This window comes from Vanellus vanellus, assembly GCF_965231255.1.
Source record: "Vanellus vanellus genome assembly, chromosome: 1".
Classification (NCBI taxonomy): Eukaryota; Metazoa; Chordata; class Aves; order Charadriiformes; family Charadriidae; genus Vanellus; species Vanellus vanellus.
In genome coordinates, this window is record NC_138905.1 from 104,789,449 (window position 1) to 104,805,020 (window position 15,572).

Genomic DNA, 15,572 nt, shown 5'->3' on the forward strand with positions numbered 1-15,572 from the left:
CCCAGCAGAGTGTGTGGGGGGGACAGACACATTGTCCATCTTCCTTCCCTTCATCCAAAGATTTCACTTGTTCTGATTTTATTTCTCTTATGGTACAGCATGGTGGAGGGGGGAATCTCCCCCACAATAACAAAATGGGATAATGACAACCTCTGGTGTCATGTTTGAGAAAAAAAAAATAACTTGAAGATATTTGCAGTCCCTAAATTGCTATTTCTTTATTTTATTGTTGCTTATTCCTAGACTGAGGCACATGTACAAATTTAGTTTTAAAACTATCTCAATTTTGCTGTCTTTGTTCCTGTGATGCTGAATCAGGAGGTTAATAGACATCAGTGTGTGCTGCTTTCTCCATCCCACCACACACGGTCATTCCTGTGAATGAATGTGACTACATCTTCTTAAGGATATGTGCTGAAAAAAAACTAAATTTGCAGCTTGCAAGTGTTACTGGACTGGGAGGAAATTCATATGGTTCTTGACATCTGGGGAGAATACTAGTTTTCTCAGGAGAAATAACCTTATAGCTCTGAACTCTTCTTCAGAATCTCCAATGGGTGTTTTGTCAGGATAAAAAAAATGTATGCTCAGGTCTGCAGCTGACTGGAGGAGCTGGGCAAGGAGATATGGGGATGGATGACACAGCTTATTTGTACTTCTAACACTGCATCCCTTTTAAGAATGACTTGTTACTGAGTTTTTAGCATAACACTAAGAAAACAGCACTTTTTTTTTTTTTTTTTTCTCAAAACCCCCACACTTGTAATACTAGCTTCAGCAACGAGATTATTTTTGCTTTTTGTGTTAAAATGTTGATGGCACTTCATAATGTTTCAGGTCCTGCTACTTTCTTGGTCTTCCCAGGCTGTGTACAGGGTAAAGGTTTTTCCAATAAGCATCTGTCTTAGCAGTAGAAATTTGGGAAGAATGGGTAACTTCTCGTAACAGCTTTATGGTTTCCAGTTAAGATCCTGGCTGCTGGTGCCAGCACAAGACCCAGGGCAAGTGAGGACAGGCTGGTGGGGTCACCTGGATCAGGCGGAGACTTGCAGAGGTGGTGGGGAGCAGTGACCAGATAAAACCTCTGAGTGACTGAGACAGGGCTTTGACCAGAGGTTTGTGCCCTAGGCAGGGCTCAAAAACTATCTGAGGGGACAAAAACTGAGGCGGTAAGCATAGGTCAGCTTGCGAGGGCACAGTGGCCGGAGGGGTAGCTGTGCAGACACTCTCTCTCTTTTGACATGGTCACTGTGCTCTCTACACTAAAAAGAGATCTAGTTTTTCCTGTTTTCCACAAAAAACAAACAAACAAACAAAAAACAAAAAAAAAAACAAACAAACAAAAAAACCACAACCAAACAAGCAAACAAAAAAACCACAACACCACAACACACGAAACCACCAAACTCTTTTTGTGTTTGAAAGTCTCTCTCTTGCCATTTAGAGATCTCCCTTTAAGGAAGAGGTGGACGCACGCCCTTCTGGGGTCATCATGAACACCCTGGTGTCTGTCCTGGCATTTTACATAAAAGCAGATATATTGGCAAAAGGCCCAGAGAATGAAAAGCAAAATCAGTGTGAAAATCTAATAATGTGAGGAGAGGAGAAATTAAAAAATTACATGAGAAGGATATTCTGTGGATAAAATTAAGTTGGGATGTTGCTTCCAAGAAGGTAAGTGGTTTTAAATATAAATAGTGCAATTGCCCATGGAAACATTGATTACTTTCCCAGAGAGTTAAACTTACAGTTTAATAAGCAAATACAATTGAGTAAGACTGTGTTGTCCTAAGTATAGGCCAACCCTCAGCACTTAGACAGCTGTCAGCAATAAGCTGTTTCTCAATACTTTACTCCTTTTTCTCTCCTCGGAAAGAAGGAAGTAATGTCCTGCATTCTATGATCCTTCACCACAGAGGCTGAAAGCAGCAAACTCTCTTTCTATTTTGGAGTACCTAAACTTAGAACCTCTATCTTCAGTGACCTGAATCCTGGGGACAGGACTCGATGGGGGAGAGGCAGTAGAAAATCACTTTATCAAATCAACAATTCAAAAATAACATAAAATAGTACATAGTAGAATTGAACGCAGTTAGAATGGTTTTGGTAATGTATTACTTAATGGTTGGAACCTGATTTTACTGTTGAGGGGCTTTGTGCTGAGGATAGTAAGATTCTGAATCTTTTTATTTAGCTGAATATGGTAAAGCACTGCATATACTTTAGGCTCAGTGTTGCCCTCTCTGGAGGAGGAGGAAGGAGTTTGGAGCTTTTTTGGAGGGAGAATTAGGTCATTGCTCAGTTAATGTTTTGGATCCAGCCTTTTCTTTCAGACAAGAGTTTATTTTTGTGTGTGTGTCGACAGATCTGTTTCTTCTTACTGGCTTCCTGAAGATCTGTCTTCATGAGGAAAAGTATCAATGGTCTTTGAATGTCAGCTCACTCTTAAAATACATTTTATTCAGGAGAAAATGTAATTACTTCTTTTTAAAGCAGAAGCCCTTTCTTTCATCTGTAATCTTTTGAGTAACTAGATATTTTCTTTTTATTTGCTTAAACAAACCATAATCTCCTTCCATGGGTCCCTTCAAAATCTATCCATCATGCAAAGAATTGCATCTCAAACCTAGCAACTTTAAGATCCTTATCATCTTATTGTAGCATAGAGCCTGCTAAACTTTCCACATTTGCTTTCAGCTTCAAAAATTCAGTTTTTATACAACAGGTTTATGAAGAATGTATAGGGGCAGCTTTATATTAGAAAAGAATTTTCCTTTTTTAGCTTAGTAAAGCAAAGATCACTCATCATATATAAGCAGTACAACATGAATAAAGTTTGAGTTACTGCAGATTTTTGCAAGCTTCCTCCCAGTTAATTGAAATATAGACTTGATGGTGAGATATACTTTCACCACAGATAGGAGGAGGAAGGAGGTACAGATAGGCATTACTCTTGTAAAGTTGTTTCAAATAGTGATGCGCAGACTCTTACAGGTGTAACTGAAGCATCTCCTGGACTTGGAACTTAAAATGGAAGTTTTTATGATTATGGTCTGTCCTGGTTTGACCACGACATGGTCATATGGGATGTATGCTTAATTCAGTACAGTTACCTCATTTAACAAAACACTGTTAATTAGCCTCAGTTAATCCTACTGATGCAGCTCTGCAACTTGTGGTGCCTGCTTTATCTTGCACAGTCCTGCGGCCAAGTGTATAATCTGTGGAATGATAGTTGAAAAAAATGTGTGCTTTATTCTTTTTAAGGGTTCTGAAGTTATTGCTTGTGTGTGGCTTTTTGTTTCAGCTTTGCAGCTTAGAAAATTGCTGATCTTGTATACCCTTAAAATTACCTCTGGCTTTGAAATTTGAGGGGTTTTTTACAATCCCTGGTACTTGAAAGCCTGATTTCCTGCTGCTTCTGCCGGGAAGAGGAGGGTGGGGGGTTTGGGGGATGTCGTCCCCCCCCTGCCCCCCCTTGATGGGTTTGCGTCTGTATTCTGTTCAATTTGGAAAGAACTTGTGTGGGATGGAGATTGTTCCAAAATGCTGGGTGGCTGTATCTTGCCCTGTGAGTCTTGGGGGATGCTTGGACTTGAGGCAGGTGCTAAATCAACCCACTTTCGTTCAACATCATGTACTTGCGGACTTCAAATCTGCCAGGTGTCTGTCCTCCAGAAACAGCAGGCTTTTGTGGGCTGGGCAGGGAGACAGCAGCTCTGAAGCTGTATTCCCACCTGTATCTGGTTTAATAATGCTTTGTCTTTATGTAACGCTTTATTCTGCTGTCATCTTTCACTTTTCTCTCTCCTTTCCTCCCCCACAACTAGGCTGTTACTGAATCTTGCCAGTGGTACATAACAGGGGCATATTAGTGCTCTGTTGACATCTTACAATCAGTTCAGATCTACGGCTTTATCAGTGCTACCACGCTGCTAAAAACAGCCACCTTCTAATTCTTTACTTCTCTCTCTTATTTTTTTTTTTTTTCCCCTCTTCTCAGGATTGGACACTGTATGCCTTGTGGTCTATTGCTAATGCTAGTACTTTATATAGTAATTGCTGGGCAAAGTCAGGTGGTTTCTTCTCAGTTAATTAATTATTTTTTTTCCCCTATAAAATACAAGTTGGATTTTACCAGAGAGCTTGTATAGAAATAGCAAAAAGGGAGATATTAAGGGACTCATCTGGTATTTTTGCAAACAGCTCACTGGGAGTAAAAAGCAGTTAATTGAGAAAATATATCTTGCAGCTCCTAGGACCAAAAAGGCCAGCTGCTTTTGACAGCCTGATTATGGAAGTCCAGTAGACACGGACGCAGATGTGCTTTGATTGGCATTGACTGATTGGATAGTGATTTTCATTGGAACCCAAAAAAACTTGGCGCTGAATCATCTGAGGCTAGAGACAATTACAGAATATTCCTGTGGGGTCAAGTGGGCATATTCCTTCAGCAGGATAGGAGGTAATTTGGGATAGCCTTGTCCTTGGTGAAAGAGGGCTATGCTTCCAGTGGAACCGTAGAGGTGAGGATCCAGGCATTACCTGAGGTGTGCTATGTTCTAGCTTTTTTCCATTATAATCTGATGGTGGTAGTGTCTTCAATTAAAAATATATATATATGTAACATTTGACAGGAATGTTTTTGGGGAAGCCTCATCAGTCTCCTCTTTGGCTGCCATACCATGAGAAATTAGTCCTTGGGTTAAGAGTGTTTGAAAAAGAGCAAAGTGAATCTTGTCTTTGGAGAACAGAAACAATATTGCTTCATATAGGTGCTTTGGTGAACAGTCCCAAGAAGAGGTGATAACATGCATGGAGGAGAAGGCTGTTTGTTTGGTGTGTAGGTTTGAGGGTTTGTTTTTGTTTTGGTGTGGTTTGTTGTTTTTTTTTTTTTTTAAAAAAAGTTGAATATTGAGGATAGAAAGACCTGGCTTTGTTTCATGGTGAAGTCTTCATAGCTTTTTTCTTTTTTTAAGTGTAGATACTTAAAACAAATAACACGTTTGCCTTCCTGCCTTGAATAAGCTGTAGAGACTTGTCAGGTAATTCCTGCAACAGGCTCACCTTCTACAGGATGTTTCACGTTGGTTAAAATTGTTACAGAGTGAAAGCTATGTCCCTAAACCAGATGTCTTGCTAATTGATTATCTTTGCTTTTTAAAGTCAGCACCTTCACTGTAATGTGAATTTGTTGCCTTTGATTTTTAGCCTTTGGAAAGTAGATTAGAAAGCCCTTTATTGCCAGTATTTTTTCCCTCGGATAGACAGGCAATGCAATCAAACCTACTGCCTTCATCCATCTTTTGGTTAAACTACATAGATTGAGCTTTAGTCTGTACTTATTCTCATCTTCCTAATTCAGTGTACAGCGGAATGACACAGCTCCCTTCCATTTGGAATCCCAAGGCATAGGCATAAGACTTCAGTTGTATGTTTCATTATAGGGGATTTCTGTACGCTTTCATTTGCATTTTCTGAGGCATGTTTCAGTGAGGGTAAAACACCAGGAAGAAATGCTACAACTGCTGTGAGAATTCAGAAAGTGTAATATAATCTAAATTCTCGTACTCATTTTTTTTTTTCTCTATATTCTGTGATAACAAGATGTACCTTGACGTCTAGGAGAAGTAAATGTTACTGTCATGAAAGCTGATAGGTGAGGTACAACAAAGGCCTCGGGTAGAAGTTGCTGTTCCCATTATTATGTCAACAAAGTCAGATAAGACTGGCATTCAGGGAGTAGAGCTTGTGCAAAAACTTTCCCAAGTATAAAGATATAACTCAGAATAGGCTTAGACCTTCAACAGTCCTCTTTCCACAAGCTTGGAAATAGTAAAGGAGACATACCACTCGAGTACAGGAAGAGGTGTGTGGCAAAAGCATTTAACAAGAAGACAGGAGATAAGGATTTTCTGAGCTTAACAGCATGATGTCCTCACACTCATGGAATGGAAGGCAGCCTTGCGGTAAGCAAATGAGTGGCTTACTGACCTCAATTAACATTCATTCTGTTTGTGCCAGGACTGAATTTTGTTCTTCAAGCCTGCTAGGTGCATACTGGGTGAACAGCAGATAAATGTAAATGACCTCATTTTATAACGTGGATGGCGTGAATACCTCAGAGTCCACCTTTAACTAAATTAGAAGCCTGGAATGAAGAGCTATAGCTCTCTGTGGTTCATGGAGAGAGCTATGTTCCTGTGTATCCTGAATTGCCCTCTGTACACTTCACTGATCACATAGGAACATAGAGTCGTAGCTCAGCCCAAAGTTAATGTGAATTTACTCCTTATATGTGCATGCATCTGATCTTAGTATGCCTGACTCTGAATTTGCCTCTCTTTTTTCAAAGTCTTTTTTTTTTTTTTTTTTTTAATTTTATTTCTGGTATTCTCATAGGAGAGAGATTTGTCTTACTATGAGGCAGCACAAAAAATTACAGAAATCACAAGCTGGATGTCACTTTGTCTCTGTAATTCATGAGGAGATGCTGTACCTATAAATCACAAAAAAATCTAACAGCTGCAACTGCAGCCAGATAAAGCACTGACACAAGGGCAGCTGAGAAGCAGTGAAAGACAGATGAGACTATGACTTTTCTGTCAACTGGCTTCGCCCTTCTGGAGAATATCTGGTGTCAAGCTGTCAGTCTACCTGACTTCTGAATGAACAGAGTGAGCTGATAAAACAGTGTGGGTCCTATCACCTCTCCTGTCTTGGGAAAGTTTAAAGACTGATATAATTCATGAGATTTTTTGCCTTTTTGCTTCTCTCCAGCTTCTATTCCACCCCCCCCCCACCCCCCACCCCCCCCCCCCCCCCCCGTTGTGTCAGCTTGTAGCCCAAAACTATAACCTAGTTGCCCAAAATTCTGGTTAAATACCAAGCCCATACACCATTATATGGATCAACTGGCTCAAACAATAAAAAATAATTACTGCAAATACAAAGAAGATCTTGAATCAACTCTCAATCTGTTTCTGTCTTGGTAATGCCTCTAACTGAAATACCAAGTGAACGTATTGCTGAATAGTAGGTCATTCTTGAAAATTATCAGGCTATAACAGGTTTTTCTGATCTAGGTTCCATATATGTGGAAGAGATACAAATTTTTTAAATCTTTACATATAAACATTAAATTCTAGCTGCAAAATATTCAAATATGACAAGGATATAGGATATAGATAGATCTATTGCTCCACTATGAAAGTCCTGTGGTTGCACAAATAATTATGATTTGCTATCATGCTTTATTTCTGAATGACTTTCAACCTTTATAATTACACACACTTATTCTGTTGTTTATTTAATATCTTTTTGAATTGGTGAAGGAATCATTACAACATTTCCTCCAACATCAACCTCATCAAATATCAAAAGCTTTGCCCAAGGGGACCCACGCTGGTATATGAAATCACTGATGGTCATGGGTTTAGAAGTCTATAAACTTCCATAATTTTATTAATAAACAGTTAATGAAGAGGTAGACAGGTCGCTAATGAGGATCTTGTTCACCGATCTTGATTTGTCTTCCAAACCACTTCCATGCTTCCTGTGCCACTTAAGCTGATGGTGTTAGAATCTAGGGACCAAGGCACTTCTATTAAACCATCCCCAAACCCTTTTCCTTTTACCTAAGGGTTACATTAGCTATTGTTTGCATTATCGCAAATTAAATCTCACCTAAACTTAATTAGGTCCATCTAAATAGACTTAGTGTCATTATAGACCATGGGAAAGGAAAAGAGATGCTTTCTGGGCCCCCATCTGGAGAAGTCCCAATTTTGTATCAGTGTTTTCATGGGATGTGAAGAATATGTATGCATTTATAAAGGCTTTGTAGGAGGGATGGGTGACAGTGGACAGAGAAGGGAGGAATCTTTACACCAGTCCCTGAAGCAGCTACACCAAATTGTACTGTTAACTGCTTCCAAGTTGCTTCATAGAAAGAGGTGTGTTGTGGAGGAAGTCATGGTTCCTTTTGGAGCTTAGAGATTTTCCATCAGATGTACTGAAGTTTAGTAAAACTGTGATAGCTCTTCAAGCCTGTTCCAGTAGCTCTATTAGGAAACTTCAAAATCAAGCTTTGAAGAGAGATTTTGCTGTGAACTAGGAAACACAAAGTCTAAGGTTTGAGCACCTTTTGTGGTGTTTAAATGGGCTCAGGGTAGGAATTGGCAAACTTCTTTTAAAGGAAATAGAAGTCTGTGTTTTGGGGGCTTGGGGTTTTTTGGGGAGGTGGTATTGTGTTAGGTTTTTTTATTATTTGTGGTGTTTTACTAAAAATCTAGCCTGAATTTATACCTAGGGGAAAACTGTTGGCTGGTGGTTGTTTTGTTGTTGGTTGTTTTTTTTTTTTTTTTTTTCAGGGGTGGGGGGGGTAAAGGTGTATGTTAGTTTTTAATTAAAAACAATTTAAAAAACAGCTCAGGCTGAAATGGATTCCTGAGATAGTGAAATGTTTTTACTTTTTTGGCTTCCAAAGGAAACATACACAAGGTAAAAGCAAGGCTTAGACCCCTCAGCCCAAAGTCTAGAGTAGGCGCTTCAGATGCGGAGGGCCTCAGCTCCAGGCTGGCTCTATACCCTGGTCAGCCCCCTCCTGGAAGGATGCCCTGGGTACCAGGTGTGTTGTGCTGTGGGTGCCTCAATCTTTACACAGCACTAGTGTCTGTTATCTCTAAGGTGCTTTGCAGGGATTGAATAGATTAGCATGGAAACTAGTTCAGTTTTAATGTTTGGAAAAGTTAGAAAAAATGTGTGGAAGCCAAAACCCAGTAATACTTGATACTACTACAAAGTATGTGAAGAGTTTAAAAGATAATCATACAATGGTTTAGGTTGGAAAGGACATTGAAGATCACTGAGTTCCAACCCCCCTGGCATAGGCAGGGACACCTCCCACTAGACCAGGTTGCCCAAGTCCATGTCCAGCCTGGCCTTGAACACTTCCAGGGATGGGGCAGCCACAACTTCTCTGGGCAACCTGTGCCAGTGCCTCACCACCCTCACACTAAAGAATTGCTTCCTAATATTTAATCTGAACCTGCCCTCTTCCAGTTTAAAGCCATTCCCCCTCATCCTATTGCTACATGCCCTAGTAAAAAGTCCTTCCCCAGCTCTCCTATAGGCCCCCTTTAGGTACTGGAAGGCCTCAATAAGATCTCCCTGGAGCCCTCCCTTCTCCAGGCTAAGCAGCCTCAACTCTTTCAGCCTTTCCTCATAGGAGAGGTGCTCCAGCCCTCTGATCATCCTTCTGGCCCTCTTCTGGACCCGCTCCAGCAGGTGCATGTCCTTCTTATGTTGGGGACTCCAGAGCTGGATGCAGTACTCCAGGTGGGGTCTCACCAGAGCAGAGGGGAAGAATTACCTCCTTTGACCTGCTGGCCACACTTCTTTTGATGCAGCCCAGGATACATTCGTCCTTCTGGACTGCGATCACACATTGCTTGCTCATGTTGAGCTTCTCATTAATCAGCACCCCCAGGTCCTTTTCCTCAGGGCTGGTCTCCAGCCATTCCCCGCCCACCCTGTATTTGTGCTTGGGATTGCCCCAACCCAGATGTAGGACCTTGCACTTGGCCTTGTTGAACTGCCTGAGGTTGGCTTGGGCCCACCTCTCCAGCCTGTCCAGGTCCCTCTGGATGGCATCCCTCCTCTCCAGCGCATCTACCTCGCCAAACATCTTGGTATCATCAGCAAACTTGCTGAGTGTGCACTCGACCCCACTGTCCATTTTGCTGACAAAGATATTGAACAGTACAGGTCCCAGTACTGACCCCTGAGGAGCGCCACTCTGAGGAATACTGTCTGGTATGCAAGCTCATAGAGAATGCCAGTTTGGTTTTGTGTTTGTTGTTGTTGTTTGTTTGTTTGTTTTAAAGTTTATATACAAAATGGATAAATTTTAAACAAAGATATGAGATTGTTTATCTCCCTCTATGGAAGACTGCATTCAGAATACCTATAATGACCTTGGCACTCTGCTTAATGAATAAATGGAGTATTCAGCCATATCTGATAATGAAAATGAGGCATGCTTAATTGACTTAGCACCCAACTAATCACCAGTTGCTAAGTTATTTTGTCAGAGCATGCTTGTAGAGAAGGGACAACCTAAGCTTTATACCTTAAGCATGAAGTAAGTATAAATGGCAAACAGTAACTGGCCCAGCAGTTTTGGTCAGTTATGTGGCCTTGATCCATGCTCTCCTCAGCCATCCGCAAAATGTTTATAATTCTAGAATGAAAGTTTGTTAGTTGACATCCTGCAGGCAATTGCATTAGAGGATCTGTTAGAATGCGAACAAAACAGCTCTGTCATTGGCGGACCAGCAAGTTAGATTGGGTTCCTTTTAAAAAAAAAAAAAAAAGTGTGGTTTTTAGATGCCATTGTGTGAATGTCCCAGAATAGCCTGCTGGGATTTTATTCAAAGTACATATTGAGTTACAGTGCCTGACTTGACACCTGCAAATGTCTCTGCCCCAATTTTACTGGGCTACAGACAGCGATTCAGAACTAAATGAGATAATTTCTTCCAAAATCTTTCCCTCTCAGCAGGGATTTTTCTATTGCTCACAAGAATGACTTAGTATTCAGAGCCAAAACAGTGATGTTTGAGGAAGAGGCCATCTAGGGATAATCAATGGAAACCTTCCTTTCACCATTCATGTTCAGATATCCCAGGTTAACAAAGGGTTTGGTACAGCAGGAATCCTCTTGTTCCATTTTTTCCGTTTTCTGTGAACTGTTTTTTTAGCATGTTTTTTCTTAATTTTAAAATATTAAATGGTTTTCACACATCTTGATCAGCAAGTAGCAATGATGAGGATTTGGGTTTAGGGTTTTTGCGTTTATTTAGAAGAGCAGAAGGTTAAAAGTGCTAAATGAAAAGCAGCTATGTGCCTTGAATCAACGAGCATGGCAGCAGTGTCTGGGTGTTGGTTCTGTAGCCTTTGAGTCTCTTCCTTGCCCCTGATTTTCGCAGCAAGTGTCTTTAGAGGGCACAGGATTTACCATACTTCTCCTTGCTAGAAGGCAGCTGTGGGGCATTGTGCCTCTTGCAGTGAAATGGATGGGGAGTGAGGAAGATGAGGCCTCAGTCTCCGTGTTGGGCCTGTGATCCTCTGTAGATGTTATCTGTCACTTAAATCCCTGCAGAGGGACCTGCTGCTTTCCTGTTGTTAAAAATCTGGATGTCTTACAAATGATCTTGATAAATGAGGGAGCAAGTGCGGAAGGAGTCTATATTCAACTTTCTCCTTTGTCTGTGTTCACATGCCTGCTGATGTTTGTTTGTCTGTCTTTGAAAATCATCATAGATATAAAACCATGGAAAAGTGATTTTATTTTTTGTTATGTATGTGATAGAATACCTTTCAGCTTTTGACTTATTTCAGTGCCGGGCTTCAGACACTTAATGTTTTGTGCATGGGGGCTTTGCAGATCTACCTTGAATATATTCTGAATATATTGCTCAAAATCCAAATCCTTGTTCTGGCACCAGCAAACTTCATTTGCATGGGTTTTAAACCTGACCTTTGTACCTCATCTGATGCATCAGCTGTGAGGGGTCAGTGTATCAATTGTGAACCTTCACAAACTTTAGGAGCTTTGGACTTTTTTTGTGGAAGAAAAAGGGAGCCTTGCCAAGCCCCTGCTGCAAAATATCATGTAGCCTTTCAAGTGACAAATTTTGCTTGGCAGTTTTGGATTTCAGTGCAGTCAAGAATGTACCACGAAGGTATTGACAAAACATCCTGTCCTCTAAGATGAATGTTTATTATAGTGAGGCCCGAGGAGATTTCAGCTTTTTTTGGTCAGACCAATACTGCAAAGTGTACATAGACACTAACTGAACAGTTAGCAGGTTTTGCGAAGAATACTAATAGGGTTATAGCAGTGGTGATCTAAAAATAAAAGCAAGGCAAAGGCCACATGCAGAAGCAGTATTCTTAGGCTTACTGGTAACTAGCTATGTCCTGTAAAGTTTCTGGAGTAAGGTATTTCTGTTGTTAAAAATATTTGGAGCCCAGACTAGAGATTTTGTGTAAACCTCTGTAAATATGAAAGTAGATTTTGGACACCCTTTGGAGGGAATCCAGATGTGGCCTTTGTGTTTCAGTTTCTACACCCACTCCACTTTGCCAGCCATGGTTTTAACCAAGTCCCTTTACCTGTAGGAAATAAGTGCTGGGCACTTCATTCTCTACATGATGTTGCACTGGGTTAAACAACAAGTTTTGTCGATAGAGGCACAGAGGAAAACACTGAATGGAATATTTTTGTTAGATATTTCTAAGTGTTCTGCTGCTTAGCCTTCTGTAGTGAACACTGAGTATTTGTACAGTCTACATGAGATGATGATGATCTCTTATCCAGCTGTGATGCTGGTGCTTCCTGTCTTCATTGCTGATACTAAGTGTGTTTCGCCAGTCTCTCTTACGATCCGTCCTCAGTGGGTCTTAATGTTGATCCTTATGATTGAAATGGATTCTAAAGGAGGCATACTTCACCTGTGTGTTGCCTTTTGGTTATTTATCACTGTGCAGAGTCTGGAAATAATGTTAATTTAGTATGATATTTGATGGTCTGAATGTAAGGTTGATGAAAACAGAAGTGCTACCAAGACTCTTACTGGAAAGAAGCAGAAAGGAGGACAGTGTCTCCCTCTCCACTGCCCTTAACATCAGCTCTGACACAAATCAGCTGTACCCTTCTGGAACTGTTACAGGGCAGGATTGCACTGGGTTGGGTTGGGCTTAAGTGCCAGACTGCCCCTGAACACCCTTGGGAAGGTACTCAGATTAGCCTATATCACACTTCAGTTTCCTTGCCTCCCTGTGTGGCTTTAAATTAAACTCCGTGCTGGAGGAGAGCAAAGGAACAAGACAAGGGAGCTGTGCCTCCTACAGCATACAAGAATACAGAAATCAAAGTCTTTTGGATGCCTTCAACACACTGTAGTCCTCTGATCTCAAATCAATTACTGCTGCAGAAGTCAGCTCCTCCACAGATGGAATGATAGTGATGTGAGAATGGTTGGTTTTGTCTCTAGGATGACTTCCTTTCTCTCCAGGTGGGGAAAAAATCCAAATATTCAGCAACTGCAAAATAAGGAGGGAGGGTGGTTCTCTTTGCATTAGCATGCCAGCAAACCTCAGGTGAGCACCTACTCCTGAAGTGAGTCAGCTCAATGGTCATAGAGGTCTGATAAGGATTGAGTTATATTATAACCCTGGGTGCCCGATGTTGGATTTGAGAGCACGTATTCTGTCTCATTATCCCATATGCTTTGCTCCCGGTATGTGGTCTGCTTTCCACATTTACTTCTCATGGCTAAATGAGCAGAAGTCTTAGTCTTCCAATACAACACGAACGACCTGAACTCTTTAGAGGCAGCACAGTTACAGATCGAGCACAATTATTCTCTGTAGATCAGAGATGAAACCTCATTTAGAAAATTCTCCTATACAGAGTATCATTGATTTAGAAAAACACATATGTGTGTATGTATATATGGTAGCTGTTTGCATAACACGGCTTCTGAACGCTCATGTTCTCATAACGCAATTTCCTTAATAAAGGGGTGTTTCCTATGTGTCTGCACCTTCCTGGATTAATTCAAACTGAACATCAGTGACTAAATGGTGTAATGTTAAAGATGAGATCCTATCGGTGCTTAATACTATAGTAAGCAGTCCTTCTGATTGCCTGAGATATTTGAGACATGCCTTTCCTAGGTGTGGTCACAGCCATCCTATGATTGAACCCACATTCTGATCCTATTTAGTCACTTTCAGCCGATGAGCTTCCGAATTGCAACCTGAAGACTTGCTGTTAGTTTGCAAATGTTGCAGTTATGACTTTGTGTGGGGTGTAAGTGGTATTTAGTTGATTGGAGGGGTGAGGTCTGGAGGAAGCTTTCTTTTTAATGGTTCTCATTAGGTTATTGCTTCAACGGTGAGTTTTTAGCATAACATGCAGGAATTTGCCTACACAATGTGTCCTATTAATGTAGAGGAACTAAATATGGAAAAGACTCCCACTTCCATTGTCTCTTTTATTCTGTTCCTTGAATGCCCCAGTTGGACTTCTAATGAAGTATTTCCTCCAGCTGTCAGGGAAGTTTACACTAGGATCCTAACTTTGTCTCCTAGCAACTCTGCATCCTTCTGCTCATAAAGGAGGGTGGCTTATACTTTAATGAATGTAATTCTAAGCCATGGTCAATGGAAAGCAAATACTGTGGAAGAATAAATATTGTTTGTACTTTAAACAGAAAATAAAAAAAATCACATCATAATTGCTTATCTGCTTTAACATTGCATATAACTTTGAAAAGATTAATATTTCTTTATGTCCTTGCATTTCAAAGTTAAATTATCAGTTGCATTTGGCAGTGTGGATATGACCACCCTCAACCATTTGGCCTTGGGACGCGGGATCACTGCTTGTAGAAGTTTTGTTTGGCAACTTCTTGTGTTTGAACATCACCAACAAGTTACTTGGAGGGTATTGGATTTCTGACTTATTTTATTATTATTTTAACTGGCTGCCTTGCTTTGAATCTGAGTTTCCTTACCTGGATGGTGGTCTGCTGAACTGCTGAATTGGATTATGGACAGATTGATTACAAGTCCTATGTTAAAAAAACTTCACAGGGACTGCATCCCTGCTCTATAATACTTGTATAAAGCAAGTCACTGAAACATCTTCAGCATTCCATTTATTATGATGTTTTCTTAGCGTTTCTCATGTATAAAATACTATGAGTTGAAGTATTTTTTGCCCATTCTCCCTCAATTCATCATGTCATTAGTGTGTTGTGAAAGTGGAAGTTGATGGAAAACCTTTGAAATCAAAGTTCCTTTTAGCCATATTACAGGAAGAACATGGCTGGCAGCTGTTTGGGAATTCTGCTTCCTCTAGAAGTTTAGGAAGAGTTAAACATCTTATTGGTATTTAAGATTTCCCAAGAGATTAATGAGATGGCATAGAAACAAAGTGAAAGTTAACTAGGGATTTACTTTTGGGGGGATAGCTTTTCCCCATTTAGAAATATTAGCGTTTCTTTGCATAGGAATTAAAGATCTTTCTGGTGTTTCAAGAAACTATCTTTTCCACTAAAAAGGTCAACATTTTTACACTTTTGATTTCTCACCTCTGAAGTGGCCAGGTGGCTTCCATTGCTTGTTGGAAAATGGGTACTCTGAAAGAGCAAACTTCAGTGAAAACACACTGCTGAAATAAATGATTAACTAGAGAACATAGGGGCTGCTATGTTGACTTAGAGTAGTAATATATTTAGCCCAAGATCTTGTCTTCAATAGAGACTTAAAGATGCTAAGAAAGAGGAAAAACTTGTTTTTTGGATTTCAATAGTATATCAAAGCCCCTACTTCTGGAGCGTACATACTTCTATCTTCTACTACTGTAGTAATGTCTTCATTCTTATTTATTTTGGACAAGTCTTCGCAAACTTTTTCTCACTCTTAATGCAATCAATTTGTTTCATCTTGCTCTTCAAACGCCACCCTATGTAAGCTCTGTCATGTGTGTACATTAC